Raw genomic sequence first — 27,750 nt, forward strand, 5'->3', positions numbered from 1 at the left:
AAGCAGTCTCTGAAACAAAGGCAAATAACTTTTGCAGTGGTGACCACTGACTCGAAAGCCTTATGGAACAGCTGCTTCTGAATATCCTTTTAAGTCCATTGAGCCTTGATCCAGCTGTTAAAAATAACAATGTTTTTCATCCTCCATAGTAATCGGATATAGCAGGGCAGTGCTGGAGGACCAGTTGCATAAAAAAGCTTTAGTTATATAACTAAAACCAGGAAACTATAGGCCTGTCAGTCTGACCTCGGTGCCAGGGAAGGTGATGGAGCAGGTCATTTTGGGTGCCCTTAAAAATCATATCATGGAAAACCAGGTTATCAGGCCTAGACAGCATGGGTTTATGAAAGGCAGGTCCTGCTTGACAAACCTGGTCTCTTTCTATGACAAGATGACCCGATTGTTGGATGAGGGAAAAGTTGTGGATATTATCCTCCTGGATTTCTGAAAAGCATTCAACACGGTTCCCCATAGGATTCTCACAGAAAACCTGTCTGCCCATGGCCTGGATGAGCAAACAGTCTGCTGGGTCAAGCATTGGCTGGCTGGACGGTCCCAGACGGTGGTCAGTGGAGCTAAATCCAGCTGGTGGCCAGTCACAAGTGGTGTTCCTCAGGGATCAGTGTTGGGACCATTTCTGATCTTGATAAGGACATGGAGTGTATTATCAGTAAATTTGCAGATGACACCAAGTTAAGCGGGAGTGTCGATCTGCATGAGGATAGGGAGGCACTACAGAGAGACTTGGATAGATTGGATCGGTGCGCCAACGTCAGTGGGATGAGCTTCAACAAGGCCAAGTGACAGGTCCTGCACTTGGGCCACAACAACCCCCAGCATGGCTACAGGCCTGGGGAGGTGTGGCTGGAGCTGTCTGGAAGAGAAGGATCTGGGGGTTCTAAGTGACCAGCAGCTGAACATGAGCCAGCAGAGTGCCCGGGTGGCCAAGAAAGCCAACGGCATCCTGGCTTGTGTCATAGTGTGACCAGCAGAAGTAGGGAGGTGACAGTCCCCCTGTGCTCTGCACTGGTGAGGCCACACCTGGAGTGTTGTGTCCAGTTGTGGGCACCTCAATACGAGAGAGATCTCGAGGGGCTGGAGCGACTGCAGAGGAGGGCAACGAAGGTGGTGAAGGGCCTGGAGAACAAATCCTATGAGGAGAGACTGAGGGAGCTGGGACTGTTCAGTTTGAGGAGGAGAAGGTTGAGGGGAGACCTCATCACTCTCTACAGGTACCTGGAAGGACATTGTAGAGAGGTTGGTGCTGGTCTCTTCTCACAGGTGATTAGTGACAGAACAAGAGGGAATGGTTTTAAACTGCAACAGGGGAGGTTTAGATGGGACATTAGGAAAAATTTTTCACAGAAAGAGTGGTCAGACAGTGGAATGGGCTGACCAGGGAGGTGGTGGAGTCACCATCCCTGGATGTGTTTAAGGATTGTTTGGATGAGATGTTGGGGGATATGGTGTAGGGGAGAACTTTTTAGAGTAGAGCTGATGATTGGACTCGATGATCCAAAGGGTCTTTTCCAATGTGAATGATTCTATGATTCTAAAATGGATCATAGCTCCCAAGTCACAGAGATGCCAGGCGAGTCTGTGTGACAGCCTCCAACCACCCCATTAAAACTCAGTGTGCTCCAGCAGCATTTGCTGAAGGACTGACACTGATGCACCTATGCAAACAGCTGCAGAGCATTCTGCCGTGCCCAGATTTGGTTTCCTCTCTGCCCTTCTGTGTAGGAGGGTCATGGAAAGAGGCTGCATGTCTGTACCTCATAAGCTTACTCCTCTGGTGGCACTGGGTTTGTAAAGATATTCTGGACTTTGCACTGGGGCACCCAAGTCACTGCTCCACTCTCTGTGCTGCAGTGTCCATTGGAGAAGCAGGGTACATTGCTGAGACAGTTGCATCTCCTGATGTCATGGATGCATTCGCAGTGGTCACCTCTCAGACCCCCTGGGTTGTTGTCTGGACCTCTGTAGCTTCATGCTAACAACCACCCTGAGATGATGCTCCACTTTCCTTTCTCCTGCTTCCCCAGGAGCCAAATTGGCACCCACCTGGGATACATTCCTCAGGTCACATTTTGAGATCAAGAGATCAGAAGTTCCCCAGCAGCAAAGCACTTAAGCATAAGCACAAGCTGAAATATTCAAGCAGTCCCTCTGGAAGTCAGTAGGACATTTCACACTGTTAAGAGCTTCTCTGGATTGGTCTCAGACTGAGTTTGAACTTTGCTGTTTTACTTACCATAAGATTAACTAAGGATGAATGAAAGCGGAAACAGATAAAACTTACCTTTTAAAGAAGCTGAAAATGAAGACAAATATTTCCCTGAGGATTTACCAGCAGTAAGGTTGGAGAAACTGGCGTGGAAAAATGAGAGACCTATTTCCACAGAGGTCTGCTACCTATTTTTAGCAGCAAACTTTCAGCTGATATTTCTTTGTATGCTTAGAACTGCACTACATGTTGCAGTTCGGGTTTGCAGGATGTGAAAATCCAGAAGTCCCTGGCAAAGTAATAATCGTCTTAATTAAGAGAAATTAATTCAGCTGATCTTAACTCAATGCACATAGGCAAGATGGGGTTTGTTCTATTATTATCTCATGCCAGGAAAACTCCAGAGTTGAGAGAGAAGAGACTTATCCAGTAAAACACCTGATAAATGCATTATACCTCAGGGCATAAAAATGTCTTTGAAGTCACATCAACCCTGGTTTGCACAAAACGCAGTAGAGATTGACATTGGTAGGCACTCAGAAAACATTTTTCCCTCCTCACTATAACCCTCCTTTTCCAGCGCTGACCGTGACTGAAGCCAGCCTGCTGCTATGAGAGTGGGAATTGCTTCGATGCGGGCCCTTTGGGCAGATGCAGTGTGTGTAGAGAACATTCAGGCATTTTGGGTACTTACCCATGAACCACAAGAATGCTGAAGAGTTTCCAGTTTGCAAAGTACATACCAGGTCCAGACCTCTGAACATCTTGAAGAATGATTTTAAGGAAAAGAAGTTCATTTTCAAAGACTTCATATTAAGCCAAGCAGAAATCCTGAGGTTAATATATTTGTGTGGGGATTTGACTTTGGCTAAACGCCAGGTACCCACCAGGTCGCTCTATCACTTCCTCCCCTTTTCCCCTTCTCAACAGGGCAAAAGAGGGGAAAGAAAATAAGATAGACCAACCCTTGTGGGTAAAACAAAAGCAGTTTTAATATAAGCAAAGCAAAGCAAAGGTCTGCGCATGGAAGCAAAAATAGAATAAAACAGATTTAGTCTCTACTTCCCATGAAGAGGCGATGTGGGGCCTTCTCAGGAAGCGGGGCTCCAATACGCGTAGTGGTTGTCTCGGAGGACCAAGAGTGACCCCCACCCCCTTCCTCCTTTCTCCCAGCTTTATACTGAGCAGACGTCATATGGTCTGGAATATCCCTTTGGTCAGTTTTGGTCAGCTGTCCTGGCTGTGTCCCCTCCCAAGATCTTGCCCACCCATCCCACAGGGGAGGAAAAATGTCGGAAAGAGCCTTGGTGCTGTGTAAGCACCACTCAGCCGTAGCCACAACACCAGGGTGCTACCATCACCTGACAGCTCCCAGTATAAAACACAGCACCGTGAGGGCTGCTGTAGGGGAAAACCAACTCCCGCTCAGCCAGACCCAGTACAGTCTGTTTTCCTCAAAGGCGTCCTGTCTCTGACCTTATGTGGTACCCACCCATGGGTACCAGAGCCTGGAGGAGGATTGCCAAAATCTGTGTGGCTGAACATGTAGTAGATAGAAAGGCCGTGCTTGAAGGAATGGTCAGTCTGAAGCATGTACCTTCCGATGGGTGAGTAAGATTGCTGCTTGTCTTCGGAAGACTTTGGAAGAAAGAACCATTGGAAGCTACTCAGCTCCAGGAAATATCCAAGTGAAGGTAAGAAGAGCATCCTAAAACTTGCTGAAAATGCATGGTAAGTCTCACCAGTACAAAGATGCAGCTGGTAAGTTCACCAGACGTTTTCCTTCTCTTTTCAGCTGTACATGAGGTGCTGGGCTCTGCCTGATGCTATGGCTTCAGTGAGACCTCAGAGAAAGCAAACCCACCTCAAATAAAACCTCACAGGTTTTGATCTGTCAAAATCATGAGAACTTAAATTGGCATATTTCACACAGCTCTGGTATTTCCCTTCCTCCTGCCTGCAGTTTCCTATCATCTAGGGTACCATTTGCTCAATCTATTACAATGCACTCTTGATTTCAATCTCCCACTTTGCGACCTTAGAGCATTTTCTTCCCGCAAAGGATCACAATATAAATCACTAGGTCAGGGAATAATGAGTCTAGTATTTTTAAAAAGCCTCCCACACACAGGCAGGATTTCGACTGATGATTCAGCAGGTGATGGGCTGTAATAAGGGGACATTTTTTTCCTTTAATTGCTGTTGAAAAAGAAAAAAGGAGTAAGAGAAATACTTCATTTTCTGAGACAAGGATCTTAACTTCACTGGGCTTTGGTTCACTAGAATCACCTAATAAGCTTGAGCATAAAGAGCTGGACAAAGCTGAAAGGATAAACAAACTAGTGAAAGACTCCAGCATGACTTTCTCTTTCAAATCTGAAAAATGGATTAAATATGATTCTACCATTATGTAAAGAGACAGTGAGAAAAGGCTGACCTAGTGGTCTGTGAACTGGATGGGGTGCAGGATTTCCCAGAATCTAACCCTGTCTCTGCCAGACCTGTTTGCCCCTGACTGCAGGGGTACATGTTCAAAGAATCGCAAACACAAAGTCCAGAAAGGACCATATGACTCACCTCACTGAACTGCTGCAAAAACTATCAGGCATTTTTGCCCAGTAACTTCTGCACTGAGTTAGCTAGTTCTTTGAGCAAGGTGAGGGTCACCAAGGACACACTTGTGTCAAGCATGGCTGACAGGAGCTGTGTGTGGATCATGTTTTCTTTTTTAAATTATTGGTTAAAGATGCTAACATAAGCTCTGTGGAAGGCAGTAGAAGCTTTCTCAGAAGCAATATGCAGACAAAATTTCTGCCAGCAGCACCTGGTGTCTGCATGAGAAGTGAACTCCCAGTTCCTACCCAGCAAGCAGTGGGAACAGAACCATCTCCTCTTAACGATCTCATTCCTAACCATAGCGGCTGCCAAGTCCATCCCTGGCCCAACCCAACTGCGTCACCCAGAGCCTGCACACGTCATCTCTGGCTGTTGAACCTACAGCAACCCCACAAGATGTCAAGATTTGGCAAAGAATTTACAATTCTTGCAGGTAGATTTTGTAATAACTAATTCTTTCACTTTACAGAGGAGGAAAATCAAAGAGTCAACCTGGTGATTTATGGTTTCTTATAACGAAACCTTGTTTTTAGGTCTTCATATTCCTTTAAATAAAAGTTAATAGACATCACGCTGCCAAAAGGGCAGAAAAATTCATTGGGTAAGAGGTGGGATGACCTTGAAATTAAATGTTGCAGAAGTGAAAATGTTTCGACTGACAAAAAGTAACATTTTAAAACCCCCTATGCACAGATGTTAAAACATCTGAAGGAACTGAGTGACCATTTCAGTGGAAAATATGCTAAATCGTGGTAATCTACAGCATCTTAATGTAATATGCTGTTTACGGTATGTAAATCCAAGGAATTCCCCTTCTTCGTCAAATATGTATCAGATATACTCAAAAACGCCCCTGTTCACCTATCACTTTACAGAAGTTTCTTTATTCCTTGAAACAAACAAAAACTCCTCCAAACCTAAACCACACAACCTCCTTCATAGAAAAGTTCAACCAGACATTCAGAAATTAAAGCTCAAGAACAAAGAATGTATTTTTACTGTTTGTTTCTACCCTGACCCTGTGTTTTCTCCTCATATTTTATACTCCCTCCTACCTGAAGCTTTCTTATCTGAAGCTCATTCTCTCTTCAGTTTGACCTGAGGTCAAATGTATCATTTATTTCCATGATACCCTTCAGCATTTTGCATTTCCCTGTGAAGTCCTCAGCCAGCTTGCTCTTTACTAAAGATTAAAGAAGGTTGTTTTTCATGCTGTTTTGAATAACAAGAGTGTAAATCTGCAAATGCCTCTAGTACATTCTCATGCCAGTCTTGCCATCTGCACCCTTTCCTCTTCATTTCCAGGAGAAGAAACTGCCTTCAGAGTTTCTGTGGTATTGGCCTTTTGTACACCAAGGGAGGTGAGCACTTTTGCAGAATTTACAGGCTGTGATAACGTCCCAGTGATCTTGAGAGAGTTACTAATACACTCAGAGACAACAAGTAAGATGACAGATAACATACTCGAAATACCTGAATCCCCATCCGGCAATTCCTGATTTGCAGAGACTCAATTCAGAAGTAAACTCACAGTCAACCAGTTTACAACTCCCAAGCTGAGCAGAAGGGGAAATCTGATATGAATCTTGTGTCAGATGCTATCTCCAGGTCAGTATCTTCTCCACTAACAATGGATATAGAGTGCCACAACTCAGGGATTCAGTCTGTTGTAAAAAGTGTACATGGCTTTCAGGATGAAAGAGAGATGTTTACTAGGATACTGCTTTAGAGAATCATAAAAATACAGAATCATAGAATCATAGAATGGTTTGGGTTGGAAGGAACCTTAAAGATCATCTAGTTTCAACCCCCCTGCCACGTGCATGGACTCCCTGCACTAGACCAGGTTGCTCAAAGCCCTGGCCAACCTGGCCTTGAACAATTCCAGGGAGGGAACATACACAACATCTCTGGGCAATCTGTTCCACAAATTCTCTGGTGAACCTGTTCCACCCTCACAGTAACTAATTTCTTCCTTAAATCTAATCTAAATCTACCTTCTTTCAGTTTAAAATCACTACCCCTTGTATTATCACTACCCTCCCTGAGAATGTCCCTTCTCATCTTTCCTGTAGGCCCCCTTTAAGTACTCGAAGGCTGCTATAAGGTCTCCTCAGAGCCTTTTCTAGGCTGAACAACCCCCCAACTCTCTCAGCCTGTCCTCACAGAAGAGGTGTTCCAGCTCCCTGATCATCTTTGTGGCCCTTCTCTGGACCTGCTTGAGTAGGTCTATGACCTTCTTATGTTGGGGGCCCCAGAGCTGGAAACAGCACTGCAGCTGGGGTCTCACGAGAGTGGAGTAGAAAAGAAGAATCACTTCTCTTGACCTGCAGGCCACACTTCTATTGATGCAGCCCAGGATAGGGTTGGCCTCCTGGGTTGTAAGAGCACATTGCTGGATCATGTTTGATCTTCTCATCAACTAACACCCCTAAGTCCTTCTCCTCAGGGCTGCCCTCAGTCCACTTGTTGTCCAGCCTGTATTTGTGCTTGGGATTGCCCCAACCTGCAGGACTTTGCACTTGCCCTTGTTGAACATCAGGCTTGCACAGGCCACCTCTCCCGCCTGTTCAGGTCCATCAGGATGTCACATCCCTTCCCTCCAGAGTGTTGACCGCATCACAGAGCTTGGTGTTGTTGGCAAACCTGCTGAGGGTGTGCTCAATCCCACTGTCCATGTTGCCAAGAAAGGTGTTAAACAGTACCAGTCCCAACACCGACTCCTGAGAAACGTCAGTGGTCACAGCTCTCCATCTGGACATTGAGCTGTTGACCAGAACTCTTTGAGTGCAACCATCCAGCCATTTCCTTAAGCACTGAGTCATCTATTCACCAAATCCATGCCTCTCCAATTTAGAGACAATGATGTCATTCAGGATAGCGTCAAGTGCTTTGCACAATCTAGGTCAATGACATCAGTTGCTCTTCCCTTGTCCACCAGAACTGTAACACTGTCTTAAAAGGACATCAGATTTGTCAGGCATGATTTGTCCTTAGTTAAGTCATGCTGACTGTCACCAGTGACGTCCTTATTTTCCATATGCCCTAGCATAGTCTCCAGGAGGATCTTCTCCATCATCTTGACAGGCATGTGCCAGGTGAGACTGACTGGCCTGTAGTTCCCCAGATCTTCCTTTTTTCCCTTTTTAAAAATTAGGGTTATGTTTCCCCTTTTCCAGTCAGCAGAAACTTCACCTGACTGCTATGACTTCTCAGATATGATGTATAGTGGCTTAGCCACTTCATCCACCAGTTCCCTCAGGACCCATGCATACATTTCATCAGGTCCCATGGCCTTGTTCACCTTCAGCTTCCTTAGATGGTCTTGAATCTAATCTTCTCCTACAGTGGGTGATACTGGCCTTATATACTAATGCCCATTAATAGAAGAGTAAAAATAAATATTGAACCCAGCTAGCTACAATGATGATATTGGGAGCTCAAATGGATGTGCATGAGGAAAATATTCTGGAGAGGATTTTTGAGGTGTGCAAGGGGATGGAGTTGAAAGATAAAACAATATTTTCTGGACTGTGAAGGAGAATTAAAAGGTAAAGTTATACAGGAAGATGGCAGGAGTGGGGAGTTCCATGGATTAGTATGTTATCTGAAGAAACATCTTGCTTTTGTTTGGTTTGGTCTGAACCTGCCAGATGGTTTATTTGAAAGCTTCTAGCTGTCAGCTGACAAGGACTGGGAAGAATTTTTCCTCTTGTCACCAATTCAATGAGACTCATGATATTATAGATCTCTCATAGTTCCCCCTTAACTGTTTCTTCTATACTTAGAGCTTGATGAGCATTAATCTCCTTAGTTCCTATCCATTTCCTCAAATCACATTTTCCTTCCCCTTGAACATTTTCCACTTTCTAGCAAGTTTTTGCACAGTCTCTACTCAAATGTGCATGGCGGATCTGTGTTGTAACATAATAATATTCTTTGCTCTTTCACCTATTTCTTCTCTAATAAGTCAACTTTTTTTTTTTTTTTTTTTTTTTTAGCATTGAGCTGCTTTTCCCACAGAGTTCTCGATGACCTGGGGCATGAGTAAGGGACAGTACAGAGAAAGAAGTGCAGGAATGTGATTGTCTAGGGTGAAACATATGTATCTGGAGAGGCACTGATTATCCTGGATGGGAAAGAGCATCAGACACTGAAATAGAAAAAGTAGGGTCTGAATATGGCACCAAAATCACACAGCTTGGGTGTCAGGAACAACCTGCTCTACTCTCCTTCCTTTCCACTTTTCTCTTTTTTTTTTTTCAGTTGCTCCTTTTCTCCTCTCCACTCCTCTATCCCAAGCAAACTAAAGAAGCAGGACAGCCCAGCAGTGATGGAGGGCTTATGGGAAGGGCTAATTGCTTTCTTTGCTTTGTTCAGAAGTACAAACAGACCATTACTTACAATCATTACCCAGTCATCATACATCATACAGACCAGTTCTATTTTCCATGCACTAAATATGTCACAGGCACCACATTTGTCACTAATTGTACAATAGGCTATGCAGGCCTGCTTTAGGAGCTAGTAATTTGTTAATATCAGACATAGGGCTTTGGCTTTATCTCCAATTTCCAAATGTTATTGAGGCAGTTAAATTCTTATTTGTTTAAGAGGCACCACAAGCCTCACTTTCTGTTACTTTTATGAAACTGTGTATGAATAACATCAATGCCCATGTTATGACATTGCATTCTGTTATAATAATGGTAGAATTACTAAGTGCAATTCTGAAAAAGAGGACGATTTCTTCCAGGCATATTTAATTTTTTTCACTCTAGTTTTCCTTCTCTTGTTAGTTCCCAACCAATTTAAACTGCATTTCAGAGTTACTAATTTTGTCTTTCATTAGTGCATGATGCTTTGTCACAGCAGAAGCTTAAACAAAAAAAGTGGAAACCTGAAAAGAGGTCCTACTCCCACCCTCAGTTAGATTTAAGCAATGACAACAAATGCAATAGAGCTGCAGAGACACTTTAGGGGTAGGAACTGGCCTCAGATAAATCTTTGCAGCCAGAATATCAGTAGCTGTTTAATTCTTCCACTCTCAGCCTCTAGCAAATGCATACAGCCAAAATGTGTGCTTCAGTCCCTGCCCTGCTTTGGGCACTGTGGAAGCTGTGGGGATGTTCCAGCTAGCAAAATGCCCTAAAAGTCTAATGATTCAACCTAGTTATCTTTATATTCCCATATGGAAGGTATTAGTTACACAGCCAGCTACACTGGCTAACCGATAGCTAGTGTGAAAATGGGACAACTTCTTGACAATGTCTCTTTGCTTTGGGGATATTTTACACGTTGTCCTACAGGTTTTGGAAAGCACAGGTATGTGGTTGTAACACACTACTTGAATCTGTAAGTTTTCTGTGACTAGTTGAAACAGTGATTCAAATACACACGTGCCAGCTACCAACCTAAATTCATGTACAAGTGAAAACTGACTGTATGTCAGCTTCAGAGAAGTGTAGTGATCCTTGAGGTCCTCGAGGTTGGTCTGGGTATGAGCAGCCATTGTGCAAAGCTCTTTCTGGACCACCATGTTCCCCCCTGACTTTGTACTTTCCTGCAAGGTATTTTATCATTGGACTCGGTGTTCTTAAAGGCCTTTTCCAACCTAAATGATTCTATGAATGTGTTAGCCTCCCTGGGATCCATACCCTACGATTTGGATGAAGCTGCAGGAAAGAATCCAATGGGAAAAGTTCTGAGACAGCACCAAGATTGCTGGGACATCCACACAGTGCCATGCAGCACCATGAGGAGTCTAGCTGTGATGTGGAAAGTTATGCAACCTCAAGCATTTGCTCATAATCAGCTGCCTCTCAACAAGTCCAATTTGTTTCAGTAGAGATCTGCTCAAGTTATTATGAAGTGTCCCGCTCCAGTAACATCTTGAGTGTGGTGAGCTTGGGTAGCTCTGCAAGTAGCTACCCAGTGTAAACATGACCTGTAAACATGGATAACATATCCAGGCACATGAGAAGGGGATGCAAAGATGCCCAGACAAGGAGCTCGTGACTCCACTCTTGTTGCAAAATCTGTGAAATGCCAGTGAGCAGAATTTAAGCACTGATCTGCAACCAAAGCAGACAGCTAGGCGGGCAGTACTGAACCTCCAACTATCCCAGTCTCTGTGTAATATAAATTGTCTGCCATTCCCAGAGGTCTTGTCAGTAAACACAGGTATATACCTGCTGTTCCCTGTAGGACATCTGAGAGGGATTACACATCAGTTAAATGTATTTTCATACAGGTTAAAGAATGACTTTTCACCCTGAAACTGCACATCCACCCTGTTGGCCTGGTGATGACTTCAAGTCAACTAAAGTTAGAGCTGTTCTCCAGCTATCCAGTTTGGGGTGGGAGCAACTTGTGTTTGCCAGCACAGACTTTAGAGTCTGACCTAACTGGACAGGCTTTCCAAATAGGTTTTTCTGTCGGTGCCAAATCCAAGCTGTTGCAGCCAGACTGCTATCAGTACTGAGGTAATGTATTTAAAACTACATTATGCTGTGGTCAATGATGGAGGTACTCAGTCATGGCATAGTAAAAAGCATTAAAAAGTAAAAAAGGTAGGGGTACCAAGAAAAATTACTTTCCTTTTATTTTGTGATATTTTTGGAAGACTTTAGATTTTTGGGGGTGAGAAATACTGATTTTAATCCTTCATAATTTTAAATACTATGCTTAGTGCTGCTTAGGATGGATGGAAGGGAGGAAACTGCTCAACTCAGAGCCAGGAGAGAGGATAGTGTCTGCCAAATGTCCCAGCTCCTGCCCTGTACAAACACACACACACACACACACACACTGGGAGAGCGACGACATCCCTAGTCCCTGGTAAAATCCACCTCAAATCTACCAAGATATGATATACAAGGCAAGATCTGTATGCTGAGCACAGACTCTGCTTTCTGTGTGGTTGGTGCAGCACAAACAACAGTTTTGAGCACCCATACTCTAAGGGGACAATAATTCACATTCCTCCTTGCCCCTTGCTTTCTAGATTATGCTGATATTTTTTTCATCATGTTTGCTTGTGTCTCTATCTATAAGTCATGTATATGCTGCCAGTTACCTTTCAGAGATACATGCAATGCGACAGAGATTCACTGACTGAATGAGTGCTGTCAGAGTAGACAAAATCAAACCTTCTTCTCCTGGCCTTCAGCCATGTCACCATGATGGATGGGAGGTGTGCAGGTTGATCTCTTCCATTTAACAGTATTTGGATAATGCCTACTGTATGCTCCAGGGGGATAGTTTTCTACCGTGTCCTTCCAGGTAGGGATGAAAAATATATATGTCCCCAAATGAACCCCCCCAAAATAATCTAAAAAATTCCAGTCTTCAACAGTGCCAACAAAGAGAAGTTGAAGAAAGACCTCAAAAGGACTTCTATCACTGCATTTACTCCTGAAACCTGAGACCCTTTCATGTCCTCAGTGTCACGCCCCCACCAGAAACTCCTTTGCAAGCCCAGAGATGCTACTCCTTGAGAGCCCTGCTCTGTGCCACAAGCTACCTTGAACGTGCTCACTTGCTTCCTGATCTGAAGTGTACACCCTCCACAGAGAAAGCCATTTTATTCCAAATGCCAGTACAATTCTTTCTTTTCCTTCCTAAGAAGATAATCACCAGGCAGTTGTGACATGGCACTGTCTGAATATACAATATACTTTTGAGTTCAGAGCTCTGTTCTTGCCTTATACCTCCATGTTTGGTAATTTTTGGAGAAAGTCTAGTGGGAAAGGTCCATACTGAGCCTGTCAATGTGTGATGTTTCAAGGCCAGCACAAGGATAATGGAACCTAAAATCTCTCCTTGCTTGGTTCAGATGTCTAAACACAGGCATCTAATGTAGTTTTGCTCCCTGATATAACCTCTCTGTCTTCCAACTGCCCCTCCAGGAGGTCATAGGTTTTCCATGGGTCCTATGTCTTATCTGCCAGACTTGTGTGAGTATCTAGGATAGCTGAGTAAACCTAAAATAGATGAAAATTAAGTAGAATATCCTGAGATGTATAAAATGGCACTAGCCACCCTTGTCAAGGCAGCTGGATGTCACTTTTCATGCCTTGCAAGTGGTGCTGTGCATGCCCAGGCCGCTCACCTGCCTCCCCCGAAGCAGGGCTGTTCTGAGAGTGCAGGTGGTGTCTGGTCGCCAATTGCAGCACCATGAGGATGGTCCCACTGTGTGATATGTCATGGCATTTCCTCATTAATTTCTGTGTCGACCTTTCAGCATCCAGCATGGGAAGCAAAATACCTCTGCTTTTTATTTTTCCAGCCCCATGATCTCACGGTCATCTGCTTTTCTCTAGCTGTTTTTGCTTTTGAACAAAAAATGCACTTGCAGTGATTTGTGCTTTAAGGCAAGTTGGGATAGTTAGAGTCACATTTTCTAATTGACATTTGCATTGTCCTTGTTAATCATAATTTGTTATATGCTATTGTTTTTAAGTGATCATAATTATAAAAAAATAATTGGTTACAAACTTTCAGGAGCTTGCCAACTCATTGCCAATAATTAAGAACATTGTTTAGTGTAAGCTCGACAGCTGGCATACACCTAAAGGAGCATTCATTTCCCAGTCTATTGCTGGTGTTGCTGTTGTAAACTGTGCATAGGAGACCCCCACACTTTTTATTCCTCTTTTAAAGAAAGTTTGTTTCCAGGCTGAAAACTCACTTGTCATTGGTTCAACAAACCAGGAAAGGGGAAGAGCAGGCAAAGAGGGGCAGAAAACAAGATAATGTTGCAGTTCATGCAGCATCCATGTAACGTTTGCTTTGCCTTCTTTTCCAGCTGTGATATTTTCACAGACTTTAAGAGCTGTTTTTTAAGAAATTCAGGTTCTACTGCCCTAAACTTCCCTGTCTAAACTCAGGCAAATTAAGCTTTCATTTTCTCAGCTACTTTTTTTGTTTGACCAGATGTAGCAAAACATGATTTTCCACGAAAAGTGCTCATTTTCTGGCGAAGAAGGGTGTGGTTTGCACTCCCAGCTAATGCAGTCATTTGAAACTCTTGCTGAAGATTACTGCCTTCCTCACATCATGTGCAGGAGGAAGACTTAATTAATTGAAGTTTGTAAAGCACAACGAGTTTATCAGATAAAGGATGCTATTTAATTGCAAAACCATAATATATTATTATTTCTTGTTGTTATTGCTTTAATACTGTAATTATTCTTGTAATAGTTTGTGGTTCACTCCCTCTCTCCTGGCTGTTGGTGTGTTAAAGAAAGCTCCATTTAGCCATGTTTTGCCTTGCTTTCTGCCTGTAGCTTATCTACCCCCTAGTAGTAACTGCATTTAGAAATGCAACAAGATTTATAGAGGGGAAATCTATCTGAACAAAATAATTCAAAGTCTAAAAAAGACAAAAGAAAAAAATAAAAGAGACAAAGTAGGGAAATTCAAGTTGTGTCCTGATGGGTTGAAAGCAGAAACTTTTCAGAATTTGCTTCATCTGTACCGCTGCAGTTCAAGGGCTTGGATCAATAGAAAATCATTCACTGGCTCCAGTGGGCTTTTGGTCAGGTCCTGTGTGCAATTCAATTGCCTAATGAGCTCTCAGGAAGGGCAGCAAGCCGTGCAAGCAGGATACAGGGGACAGGCTCTTGTTGTAGTTCTCTCAGATAAATACAATGAACAAAACCTTTGCAAGTTTGAATAACCACTGGGTTCATATGAGGACATGTTCCGCACATGGAATGTATGGGCACCACATAGTCTAAAAGGCCCTCTATTTTTAACACGGGCTCAAATTTTTAAGGAAAACAAGACTCACAGTTACATACCTAACAGACCTTGAGCCAGGGGTGGCTCAAACCCTGATGTGAGAATGCACATTGTTTAAGTGCTTGCTTCTACTACCTTCCAGTAGGCAGCACAGGAAGAACTGAGATGCAAGGACTGTGCTCATGGCAGGATTTGTAGACCTCTTCACAGTGCAAGTGAAAAGAAGTGAGGAAGTGCACCCCTTTTTTGAAAGATCCCCACCTGTCTTGTCTCTGTGCAACAGATTGCACGGAGACATACAAAGGAGAGGACCGAATGCAATTAATTTTACCACCTGGAAGAAGAAAAAAAGACATGTCAGTATGATGGCATATTTTATAACCAGCCTGTCTCTAAGTCCTGTCAGAACTCAGATGCATAGTCATGTGTAGTAAGAGCTGGGGCAGGCTTGGAATTTCAAGTGAAGTTTAAAGCACACTGCTGAATCGAGACTCATGTGGCAACAAGCACCTTGCAAGGGCTTCACAAAGCTGTGAGCAGACCACAGGACACTTCTGGGGTCATCCTGATTACAGAAAAACTAAATGCTTGATCACCTGTTGGAGCAGCAAGGGCACCAGCTGTGCCCAAGGCTTTGTTGTGCTACTGCAACACTAGATACCATTGCAGTGCAGAGAGGTGTAAGGGACAAACCCAATGACATGTGGCCATGAGCAGGCAGCAGCTGAGGTCATCTTCATAGAAGAATTTTTCCCTCCAGTTCTTCTTTTGTCACATAAATTGTTCTCACCTTTAAATAACACAATTCTATTACAGTTTTTATTATATTGTCAACCTAATCTGAAAGCTTTTTGTGACTTAGGATTCATCCTGAATTTATAAGGTCAGAATCTGGCTTTCAGTTGACCTCCCCTTTCACTGCCATACTCACAGAATGGCTGGGGCTTTTGCTAACAAGGACAGTGGGGATGTAGGGACCCATCATCGCTGGTGACAAATAGTGGAGGGTTGACCTTGCCTTGGGCAAAATATAGTGTTCTCTCCTCAATGCTCTTTTATAATCCTTGAAGCTGGAACAACCTGGTGAAACTCAATCTTTCTGCTTTTCCTCAGACTTGGCTTAGTTTTGATGCCCAGTTCTTGTGCATGAGTGTACTGGGTTTGACTGGGATAAAGTTGATTTTCTTCAGAGTAGCTCATATGGTGCTGTGTTTTCGATATGTGACCAAAACAGTGTTGGTAACAAATGAATGTTTTAGTTATTGCTGAACAGTTCTCACACAGAGTTAAGACCTTTTCTGCTTCTCACTCCACCCCACCAGTGAGTAGGCTGAGGATGCACAAGAAGTTGGGACACAAAGGCAGGACAGCTGACCCCAACAGACCAAAGTGTTATTCCATACCATGTGATGACATGCTCAGTAATTAAAGCTGTAGGGGAGAAGGAGAAAGGGAGTGATGTTTGGAGTTATGGTGTTTGTCTTCCCAATTATGTGTGATGGAGCCCTGATTTCCTGGAGATGGTTGAACACCTGCCTGCCAATGGGAAGGGGTGAATGGATTACTTGTTTTGCTTTGCTTGCCTGTGCAGCTTTTGCTTTACCTATTAAACTCTCTTTATCTCAACCCACAAGTTTTCTCACTTTTACCCTGCTGATTCCTTCCCCATCCCACTGGGGGTGGAGCTAAACTACGTACTGGGGTTAAACCACAACACTTTAGGGAGTTTTCTGTTGCCCAGCTTTTGTATGTGCATGTGCCACCTCAGGGACATGAGCTCAGGAAAGTGCCAGCACTGGTCAGGAGCTCAGAGCCCCTTAGCCAGTATGGCTATCAATTACTGGATGACAAAATTGTACAGATCATCACTAGCATTTGTGTACTCAGTAGTTCACATCACAGTCAGATATGATTGAACACAGCAGTTCAGATTGCTACATATGAAGTAAGCAAATCAGGCTTTGCACACAAAGCTAGACGGCGGGTACTCACTTCCAGAGCGAGCCAGTCTTTGAGAGAGTACAAGGCTGCAGCTCGGTGCTCTGCCACCTAATGAGTTCACGCAGTGTTTCATCTGGCTGTCGGATCTGTGTAGGATTGAATCAAACCTCTTGACAGAGTCTGACTAATGCTGTGTGAGCTGGAGCTGGGAAGACTGAGACAGGCAGTTGATACCCAGTCCAGATCTGGGAATAATAGTGGCGCTCTCACTTTCCCTCCTGGTAGTAAAAGAGAGATGTTACCTGCTGGCAGGAATTTGCTACTGATGAATGACAGCTGTTCTGGATAACTGTACCCGTGCCACAATACCAGCTGCACTGAAGACTGCATGTGAAAGATGTACATGTGCGTGCTTTGAAACATAACATGGAGATTTGCACAGTTGTCTGGCCTCATGGTTTTTTTTTTTCAGTCCACAGTCATGTAAAGATATAGATACAGCTTCCCTGGAATTTCCTTCCCCAACTCCTGTCACCTCCTCCATCATCTCATGCTTCCCTAGGGAAGTTTGGAAAGAGCCTCTGAGGTTCTGGTTTGCCTGGCACAGCAGCGTCACCAGGGCTGTGATTACAGAGCTGCCTACAGGTCAGGGGATGAGAAGACTTCGCTTCCGAATGGGTCTTTGTGTTGTTTGCAGAAAAGCTGAGCTTTCAGAAGGTTTTTCACTGGTTTCTAATGCAACCAAGCCAGGTGGGCTTCCTAGCTGTTTGTATCCAGACTCTAAGAACAAAGACACGAGCAATAATTTTGAGCATGATATATGAAGTCATTCCTCCTTGCTAACCCCAGCAACTCAAATCCTACTCTTGACTGGAGCATAAAGGACAGCTGTACAATACTGATATACAGTGGGACAATCTGGCAGGTCAGGGACTTCCTACTTTCTGCTCCTCTGTGTCATCTGTGGTGACACAGGATGGAGATGTCAGTAAGTCCTTAGCAAACCAAACATCACAGAGGCAGGTAAGCTCTGGTCCTGCCAACAGACACCAGACCTGTGATCCCACCAGCCTCTGACCCACTCATCCCTCTTGTCCTTCCTGGTGCTCCCTTCTGCTGTGGTGGCCTGAAAGTGGCAACATCTGTGAGCTGTAAGGACAGCTGTGGTCAGGGATGCATCTGGTTCAAAGAAAATTGGCAATTATGTCCAGAAACTACTTTCTGGGAAAGCATTATGGGTTACAAAGTAAATAATCCGCTTTCATTACAATGATAGTTTTAATAAGATAGCATTATGTTTTAACAGTGCACACTTCATACACTTACACTACAGATTATCTCCCCTTTCCTCCCACCCCCCAGATTCAAAATGCAAGTGCTGGCAGAACATGACTGACTGAAAATCAAGTAGTATGTTGTGCTCTTTAATACCCACAGAACTCAAATTGGCACTAGAAAAACCTTTGCACAGCATCCAACTGATGTGCCTTGGAGCTGATTTGTAAGGGACTCCTGTTAGATGGGAAAGAAGCCTAAATCCAAAGTGCTTTGAAATCAGAGGATCTTTGACTCGCTTTAATGGATTTTGAATTATGCCTCTGCCCAGGCTGAGGCTGCCAGAGGGAGACTGTCGCCACTGCTAAGCCATGCTGCAGGGTGTTGCAAAGGTGGTCACACAGCCTTAGAAAAGGGACTGCGATGGTGGCATCCTATCACGCCTTTTTTAGACCAGGCTTGGTGAGAGAGGAAAAATATGGGGTCTTAGGGTTTACATTTAGAGAGAAATAGGGAGAATACTCTTCCTTAGTTCGCAGGGGGAAAAAACAGGTCTAAGAAGGTGAAGTGTTCAGCTGGCATGGCACTGGGAACCTCATGGGCTCCCAGAGGGCTTCTGTGCTAGGGTCAGCTAAAGTCAACACCAAGCACTGAATGATTCACATCAAGGCACATGTGTTAGGAAAAGCCCGAAGCCTATATACTCAGGTATCAACTAGCTTTAGAGGAACATCTACCCGAAAACATGACTGTGGCGTAAGCAAATGAGTAGATATATTTCAGCTATGCCTTAGTAAATGCCTGTCAGCCTGAACTTACCCTGATGCATCAGTGGTGATCCCCTGTAATGAATCATGGCTGGGTACCTGAAATGGAAGAGATGTTCACTAAGCACTAGCTTCAGTGCTGAATTTTTCCTCCTCCTCACCTTGGTGACCTGCAGTTTGTGACTGAGATGTGATCTGATCCAGAGTCCTTTTGCTGCTCCATGTCCATAGGGCAATAGTTGATGTGTCTTCCTGTCTGAGGGTATACTGGCAGGATCAAATGTCCAGATAATGAAAAGCATAGTGACCGTGCCGACTTTGTATATAAGCACATCTTAATGCACACATTGTAATTATTCAAAATCCAGCCCCTTAGAAATTTTCAAGTTTTTCAGAATTCTCAGGATTTTTTTTTTTCAGCTTGGAATCTGAATGCTTTCTCCCTTTCTTTAACATCATGAAAACCGCTTTTTTTTTTTTTTTCCTCCCATCCCTTTCCTTTCTCTGGCAGCAGAGATAAGGAAGGCTCGCAGCCCTGTGTTAAGCAGCCCCAGGCAGCACGGCTGGCCCCAAGATGAACTGCATGGAGGGCTGGGAGCTGCTCTGAGCACCAGGCACATTCCATCAAGTTCCTCGTCCGAATGAAAAGCTGAAGTGGCTTTTCTGTGCAGGGAGGATTGAAACCAGATCCTGTTATTAAATTTACGAAATGGGAATGTAAGGATTTATGGGGGAGGTAGTGAACCCTCAGAAAGTATTAGTTAAGAATAACCCTGGGTGAACAGCAGCATGGAACAGGCTTCAGAAGTAAATGTTCTATTAAAAAAAACCAACAAAAACCCACAAAAAAAAAAAAAAACAAAAAAAACCCCAAAAAAAACCACCAAAAAACAAACCACAAAACCAAAACCCACATTTAAACAAAGCTACTAAATGTGAACCAGATAAAAACTTTAATTATTTCTAATGACATCAGCAAACAAAGGACTGAAGTGGGACTCATCTGATACAACCAATAAGAAGCACAGACAATATCGTTTTACAGTCACGCTTGAGAAGTTCAAAGCCATGCAATGTATTTAACTGCACACCAGTACTGCTTGCAGATGTGTAACTAAATCCTAGGCATTGTTTTAGAAAAAGAAAAAAAGAAATCAAATGTCTCCATAACTTTTTATTTTTCTGGAACACATGTGGCAAAATTCAAAGGGTTCTGAAGGCAAGCATTATATTGAACACTTCAGGGTCTTAGTACCATTGAAAAAAATTTGGCTTATTGATGCAAACTTTAGCCTGTTTGGAAAAGCAACACAAGAGTTTGTCTTATAAGAAAAGGGGTGAGGATGCCTGTTCATGGGTTTGCATATGTTTAAAGTTTATTCAAGAGGGATATCTCTTCACTTGTTTAAAAAATATATGTAATTTAAAGAAAATAGAGGGAGGCCACTGCACATTACTCTGCAATGTGTCCTTGCCACAGTGGAATCACAACAGTTAATGCCACAGACCAAAGCGGGGCCTTATGAAATGAAATGCTCAGAGTTGCAAACAAGCTGCTTGTGTGAACCTTTCCAATTCCAGTCCAGCCCCTTATTTCCCTGGGACAACAGGTAACTCACGGGGTCATTCTGGGCAGGTCCTCAGCAAGGAAATGAAACCCAGACCCTAAGAAAAGGGGCAATAAAAGAAAGCAAGAGCTCTGAGACAGTAACCACATATTGCTCTTAGCTACAATAACACAACGTGTATAAAGATCTGGTTCTGTCCGACTCGGGGAGAATTGCTGTGATCAGCCAGACTCACTCCTGGAAAACAGTGGTCGCCCACTGCAAATGGAAGGAAACATTTCTATGGGTTTTATTGCTTTTCTAAGGAAGGCAGGATACCTCCCCTTGCATTCCTTTGCTTCTGTGTTTTTTTTTTTTCATCACTAGACTTTTTATATTAAACTACATCACTTTCCCCGCAACCCCCCGTTTTTTTTTTTTGTTTTTGTTTTTGGGTTTTTTTTTTATTTTTTTTATTTCCTGTTAGTTGATTTTATTTCTCCAGCCACTCCACACTGTCTAATAATGTGTGTAAAACGGAATATTTGCTTTTGCAATGCTACCTGCCCCGAGAGCGGTAAGGCATCCCACATAACAGCTGTGGCCACTAATTCACTGCAACTGCAGTCTGTCTTCTCAGCATCAGCTACATTTCTTTTCCATATGCTAACTCCCTTTTAGCTTAATTTTCCCATTACCCAGCAGTAACATTGAGTAACTGTGTTGGGCTGTATTCAAATGCAAATTAATATCCCTTTCTGCCCATTAGCTCTGCTGTTTCTTGTCTAGCCAAAGCAACTGGAAACAAGTGAGGAGCTTGGTTCAGTGGTCGGACAGAGGGGCCCTGTCTGGGCTGGGATTGCTGTTCATCCCCGAGAGCAGACACGGAACAGCAGGCTGCAGAAAGGAGAGGTCCTTCATCAAGATGTTTCCTGTCAAATAACCCCTGAACTCCAAGCATTCAGCATACGCCGGAGCTCTCTTGAACTTCAGCGTTTGACGTATATAATTCACACAATGCCTATGCTGTGCTCTGAATTGGAATCATCCGGTAGATTGACACCGAGAAACCTTTAAACGAGGTGTGGGGGAAGGGGAGCTGAGGGGAAGAGATGTCACTGAGCAGACCACATGACTCAAATCTTAAAAATCATTAATGAGACAGGCGGTTAAGCTAAAGAAACCTTTAAGCAAAACAGCCTGGCATGAAGCAAGTTCCCCAAAAGAGAGGATATAATGCTGATGCTGATAGCATGAAGGAAAGGGAGAGGACGGAAAGAAGAAAATACAAGGAAGGAAAACATTTTTTTTTCTCATTCTAGGGAAAGGGTGGGGGCCTCTTTCTTTCTCAGCTTCTTCTTTTTCTGGATCGCATGGGACTAGAAATAGTAGCACCATGCTGGGCGGAAAAATGTGGTGTAATTCCTCTGTACCCCCACCCAGAAAATTAAGCTCCACCCACGTGAGTCACCAACCCCCCAAATGTCTTCATTTCTTTATGCCTGTGCAACTCTGAGCTTCATTTAAATTTGTTTTCCACTCTGATGCTTAATCTTCAGTCACCTATTGGTCTCACCTTTCCCTTTCCAGCACAAGCATGGATGGTGTGTGCAAATAGCATTACTCCACGGCAGGCAAATTTCCTGCTTTGTGAAGAACATTGTTGCATTGCTTTGCAAAGAACTTTTTAATAATTTTCTATTTTTTCTGCCTGCTGTTTGGAAAATCTTTAAGTTGATTTCTTCCCTTTGAAAATCCCCAAACAAGAACAGGAATACCATCCATCACTTAGAGGGCTTCAGTGCATGATAAGAAACAATATCAGGAAGAAAATCTATGATGCTTGAACCCATGATGAGGCTAGTTCAAGCTCAGTAGCTGGAAGGCATGCTGGTGTGGACAGCGTGCACTGGTTAAAAAAGGGTAGGCACTACTTTTCCAACCACAGTTCCAGCTGGCTCAGTTAGTAACAACAGTCATTCAGTCAAGAGGCATCAAAGAGAGCATCCCCTCTCTCAAAGGAATCCCTGTAATACTGATTGGAAATATCAGATTTCTGCAAAACTCTCGCAAAAAGTTATGTGCAAAATGTCTTGTACACCAAAACCAAATGAGTAAAGATAAGTACTTAGCACATGAATAATGAATAGCTAAGAAATAATTGTAATCTGTTCACAAATAGGAAGGGAGGAAAAATGTCCTGGAATAAATTACTTGCCATGAAAAATCCACTGCTCCTTGGAAAACCCACACCTTTAAGGTAATGATAGGTAAAAAGAGAGCAGTTTAAGTTTTCCATTTCTGAGTTATTCATAAATTTATTTATGTTCATATATGAGATCACTTCATGCGTAAGAATTCTGTTCTTCCAGTGCAGTATAATGAACGTGTCAGCCCAGATAACTGCTGAAATTCAGTCATCTGCAAGATGTTACCATGAAAAGAATCCATTGCACAGGAGTTTCTGACTGTGGAGACTGTTCTGGAAATAATTTTTTTGGTACAGGACCTTGTTTTTTTGATCCCCTTTGGAATGAATAAATTCCATGGCAGATCAGTCTTGTTTAACCTTAGACACACGAAAAGCAAAGGCAACACTCCTTCAATACAAACGTGTGAAACCAGGGAAGGAGAGGTTTTGTTACAAGGTGATGAAAAAACATTTTTTGGACAAAGATGTGAGAAGCTAATCCACCAGTGACTGAAAGAAATCAGACAAATGTTACATGAAACAGATCAACTTTCATCTCTGACCTACCTACAAAGGACAAGCGCAAACTAAAAGCAAGCAAAACAACCCTTGTCCTGCTGACCTTTCTTATCTTTTAAGAGAGGCAGCAACTGCGTTCCCAGCTTTGAAGTAAATCAAATGATGAGCCTACTAAAACTGATTAGCACATGCCTGCATGTCGGGACATCATGAAAAAGAGTTGGGAACGCAGTACTCTGAAGTGGAAATGGCTGGAAACCTCTGAGGCTGTGGGATCACAGAGGAACATGTAGATTGTCAGCTGCAGCAAAAAGGGTGAACAAAATGCAGGGATGGTATTTCATGCTGCTGAATGTGCATATTGTATTGCTCTTGCTTTTGCATCTGCGGTGCTCCCCATTCTGCTGCTCTAAGCGCATCCTGAACCCCTGAAGTCCCTCCGGTCCAGAGCCTAGTTGCTGACAGAGCCTAGCATCAAATATGTCAGATGAAGTGCAAAAAGCCTCATCATGAATGATAATGGCATAACATGCCAGAGGGAAAGTTTCTCCCTAATAGCTAGGGATTGGTTCAATAAAAGCAGAGCAGAGATCAACAAAAACAGAGAGAAAATTGGCAGCAGGATTAGCCCTGCTATTACTGCAGAGATCCAGATACCAAGGGGCAAACAGATCAGCAGCGATACCAGGGTGCTATTCTCCCTCTGCAGGATACAAATAACTCCCATTGAAATCAATGACATTTATTCATGTCCTGTGGCAACAAAATGGAACCTCCTATCCACTTTTCTCAGTGGTGCTGTTGCAAGCGAGATCAGTGAGGGTGAAGCATGTGTGCGTGTGTAATTTGTGCTCCCTGTTCGAGAACGCTTAACTGTCATGACAAACTGCAAATACATTGCCAGCATATAAAAGAGTCTGCAGGTCCCTCTCAGAGGTAGAGACCGAGCCGTAAGGCTGTGTGCAGGCATTGGGACTGCTTGATCCATTCCCGTTTTATTTCTTGCTGGCAGATCAGTTCATTCAATGAAGCACTCTCAAGTGCTCTTCCTTGGTGTCTCTTGCATTTTGGGGCAGAAAGTGCTTATTCATTCCAGTTTCCTCTCTTGGCCTATGTCCCAGGTACCAGCACCACTTTAGGATGTGGGGAATGCCCAGCCTGCAGCCAGAGCTGAGGCTGAGGGAACCTTGTGTTGCCTCTGAAAAGGCTGAAAGCTTCACTCTTGATGGGTTTGCCCACACCTGGGAAGTGGATTCTCTAAGGCTTAACCTGGGGAAATGAGAGTTGGGGGTACATGCTGGAGGGCAGAATCTGAAGTCAAAGCCTTCTTGGCAGTGGGGGAAATGGTGGGAGAAAAAGGGGCTTGAATCCAGAGTAGCATGTGTGTCAGGGATATTCTGTTGCAGGGTAAAGCGATTGCTCAGGTAGTTTTGGAAGAGGCTACTCTTGGGTTTTGAGCAGTCAGTAGGGCTCAGCTAAAATCAGATCAAGATTTGACTAAAAACTTCAAAACAGGGAGGATAAAATGTGTTATGGTAAACACCTCAAGTTTTTTACTGTAGCAGAAAAAAGTCTAAAAGCTTTTGCCTACACCTGAAAACCAATGCTGGTGCTTTTTTTGTTCTGCTCAGTGAAGAATAAGTTCCACTGGAGATATCGTTTATACCAGTTACTAGTTAATTTGTCAATACCAGAGAGGCATAGGCTGCACTCGAGCAAAGCACTCGTTCCAGGAGAGCTGTACCTATACATGGGTAGTTAATCTGGTCAAAATAAATACTTCAAGAGAGCTGCTACATCATAACCAGCCTAACTCCTAAGCAGATATGCTGCAAGATACAGAAAATGGAACTTCCCTTCTTGCACTGGATCAGAAAAGGTTGTGGTTTTTTTTCACCCCTCCTTTTTCCTCCTTTCTGAAAGTCCCATTAATTCACCAGATAGGAGCTGTGTAAGAACTGTTACATTCCAAGGGGATAAGATAAGTGGAATGGAGGAAGGGAAGGAGTTGCTGAAAGGTCTTGGCAAAACTCAAGAGCCTTCTCCCCACACCTTTTCCCCAGTCACTCATCTGCCTTGCATTTCCCTGGTACTGAATTGCATAAAAAATAATAAAAGTCTTGAATTCAAGCAGACACAAGTTGCAGACACTTGCTGCAAATCCCTGTATGCCGACATCTGTTGCAGAATTCATAGCAGTGGCTTGAATCCATTTAGTCAATGTCAGCTGGAGACTTTCAGAGTTTTTCAGGTAGAACAAAAAATCTCTGTGTAGGGACCCTTGAATTACTATAGCACTTTTTAATTAATTTAGCCTCATGCACTGAAAAAAGCAAAGTAAAAGTCCCAACACTCTGAAGAATAAAATGAGGACTCAGACACTCTGAAACTGTAATAGGTTAGCTGGAAGTAAACCAGTAGAAACCCTCTTGTAAATATTATTATTTCATTTTAGATTAAGTCATCTAGAACACTGACTGATGTAGGACATTTCATTGGAAAAAACATGCTTCTCTCACATATAATGTGACTCTGAACTGAATTAAATTTTTCATAATCTAGGAAATATTAAACTGCATAAAAATTATCTCTGTTCAGTCAAGAGAGTTTTGGCCAAGGGGGTTGACTATGAATTATTTCCTGTTGAGGTTTGTCCTTTATCTTGGGGCAATTCTGTTATTGTAACCCGAGATTAATTTATCGCAATTCACCTTGAAAGGAAAGAACAGTGTCCCCATGGCAGGTTTTTTTTGGTTTTAATTAGTGCCCTTATGAATCTGGGTTCCACACGGGGCTTTATCCAAATTAAAATGGAAGATCTGGCTGCAGTGATGTGACCACAGCAGAAGGGCGTGGGTACCTCTCTGATCTGAAAGGAGGCCAGTGTAACTATAACTTTGTCACAGAAGCGCCTGCACAACCAGCTGGTGTTAACATCCTTATCATCCATGGAATCTGCAACCAGCCAAGATGCAGTGTGAAAGACTTCAGTGTGGCTGGGCACCTGAAGGCACCTTGAATGTCAGAGTGACTACTGCAACCTGGTCTAGCTAGATGTGTCCTAGTCTGTCTATGCATCCCTCCTGCAGTCACGTCTCCTGATTGGTAGAGATGCTTCTTACACTGGTTTAGGGACTTACTTTAATCTTCTTCCATAGGCAAGATCTAGTTAAATCCACTTTAACTGGGACAATTTTGAAAGGAATTTTGGAAGCTTAAATGAGGATAAAGTCAGGCTTCTACCAAAAAGAAATCCTAGCAGGTCTGCTCTAAATTTCACTAAATGAATCATGATTCTAAGAACAAATCTACCTGGCAACTTACGGGGGTGACTAAGTCTGAAATTGACAGATGCAGAATCCTTCTTACTTTCACAAACTATAACAACAACAACAACAACAACAACAACAACAACAACAACAACAACAATAATAATAATAATAATAATAATAATAATAATAATAATAACAACAACAACTGTTTTTCCAAACATCTAGCCACCCCACAAACAGGAAGAATTTGTCCTTTATTGTTTATAGAGCACTACAAAGTTAGAATAGAATAGACTATTATTTCAGTTGGAAAGGACCTACAGTGATCATCTAGTCCAACAGCCTGAACAACTCCAGGGCTGACCAAAAGTTAAAGCATGTTATTAAGGGCATTGTCCAAATGCTTCTTAAACACTGACAGGCTTGGGGCATGGACCACCTCTCTAGGAAGCCTGTTCCAGGGTTTGACCACCCTCTCAGTAAAGAAACACTTCGTAATGTCCAGTCTGAACCTCCCTGGTGCAGCTTTGATCCATTCCCACATGTCCTGTCACTGGACCCCAGGAAGAAGAACTCAGCGCATCCCTCTCCCCTTCCTCTCCTCAGGAGGCTGGAGAGAGCAATGAGGTTCCCCCTCAGCCTCCTTCTCTCCAAACTAGACAAGCCCAAAGCCCTCAGCCGCTCCTCACAGGACATCCCTTCCAGCCCTGTCACCAGCTGTGTTGCCCTCCTCCGGATGCATTCAAGGACCTTCACACCCTTCTTGCACCGTGGGGCCCAGCACCGCACCCAGTGTTCAAGGTGAGGCTGCACCAACGCTGGATACAGCAGGATCATCACCTCTCTTGACCAGGCGGTTTCGCTGTGTTTGATCCACCCCAGGGTGCAGGCTGCCAGGGCACACTGCTGGCACAAATCCCCTTCTGCAGGGCTGCTCTCCAGCCCCTCCTCTCCTGATCCATACTTGTGCCCAGTGTTACTCTGTCCTAGGGGAATCCAGCATTTGGACTTGTTAAATTTCATCCCATTAATCTCATGTTCCTATCTATCTAGATCCCTCTGCAAGGCCTCCTGACCCTCAGCAGAATCAACAGCACCTCCCAGTTTTGGTATAATCAGCAGACCTGATAATCGGGCATTCAGCTCCTACATCCAGAGAGCTGATAAATATATTGAATAGAACTGGCCCTAGAATTAAACACTGAGGAACACTGCTGGTGACCGATTGGCAGCTAGATGTAGACCCATTTACTACATCCCTTTGAGCTCTGTCTTTCAGACAGTTCTTCACCCAGTGTACCATAAACCTGCTCATCCCCATCACTGGAGAATTTTTGATAGTTTAGTTTGGGGAAAGGGGTTGTTGCTTTTTCTTCAACATTCCTGTATAGTTATTTCCAGAAGAAAGGACTGTTCGATGAGCACCAAGCATAGCCAGGTTAAAAGATATACTGGCATGATATATCTGTGATTCTTTTCATACATTCATGTGCAAGCATTTCATCACCAGACTGAAAGGAAAGACAAGTAGTCAGCTGGTGGCTGTAAATCTATCTATTTGTGTAACTCAGTCATCACATGGATTTGCAGAGCAAACTCTGTCCTGTTTTAAATAGTATCTGAGTGTTGTTCATATGTGCCTTATCAA

At 43.4% G+C, this 27,750-nt stretch overlaps 1 long non-coding RNA gene across 1 annotated transcript; it reads right to left on the reverse strand.

Moving 5' to 3' along the window:
- Positions 1 to 1,389: 1,389 nt before the first annotated feature.
- Positions 1,390 to 19,292, reverse strand: LOC113477109. Its single transcript, XR_003397845.1, has 3 exons — positions 19,280 to 19,292; positions 14,852 to 14,855; positions 1,390 to 1,552 (listed from the first exon to the last, which is right to left on the reverse strand). It is a non-coding gene; the product is annotated as an uncharacterized LOC113477109 (long non-coding RNA).
- Between the last annotated feature and the right edge of the window lie 8,458 nt (positions 19,293 to 27,750).

This window comes from Athene cunicularia (assembly GCF_003259725.1).
Source record: "Athene cunicularia isolate RWA chromosome 2 unlocalized genomic scaffold, athCun1 chr2_part1, whole genome shotgun sequence".
In the NCBI taxonomy this organism is placed as follows: domain Eukaryota; kingdom Metazoa; phylum Chordata; class Aves; order Strigiformes; family Strigidae; genus Athene; species Athene cunicularia.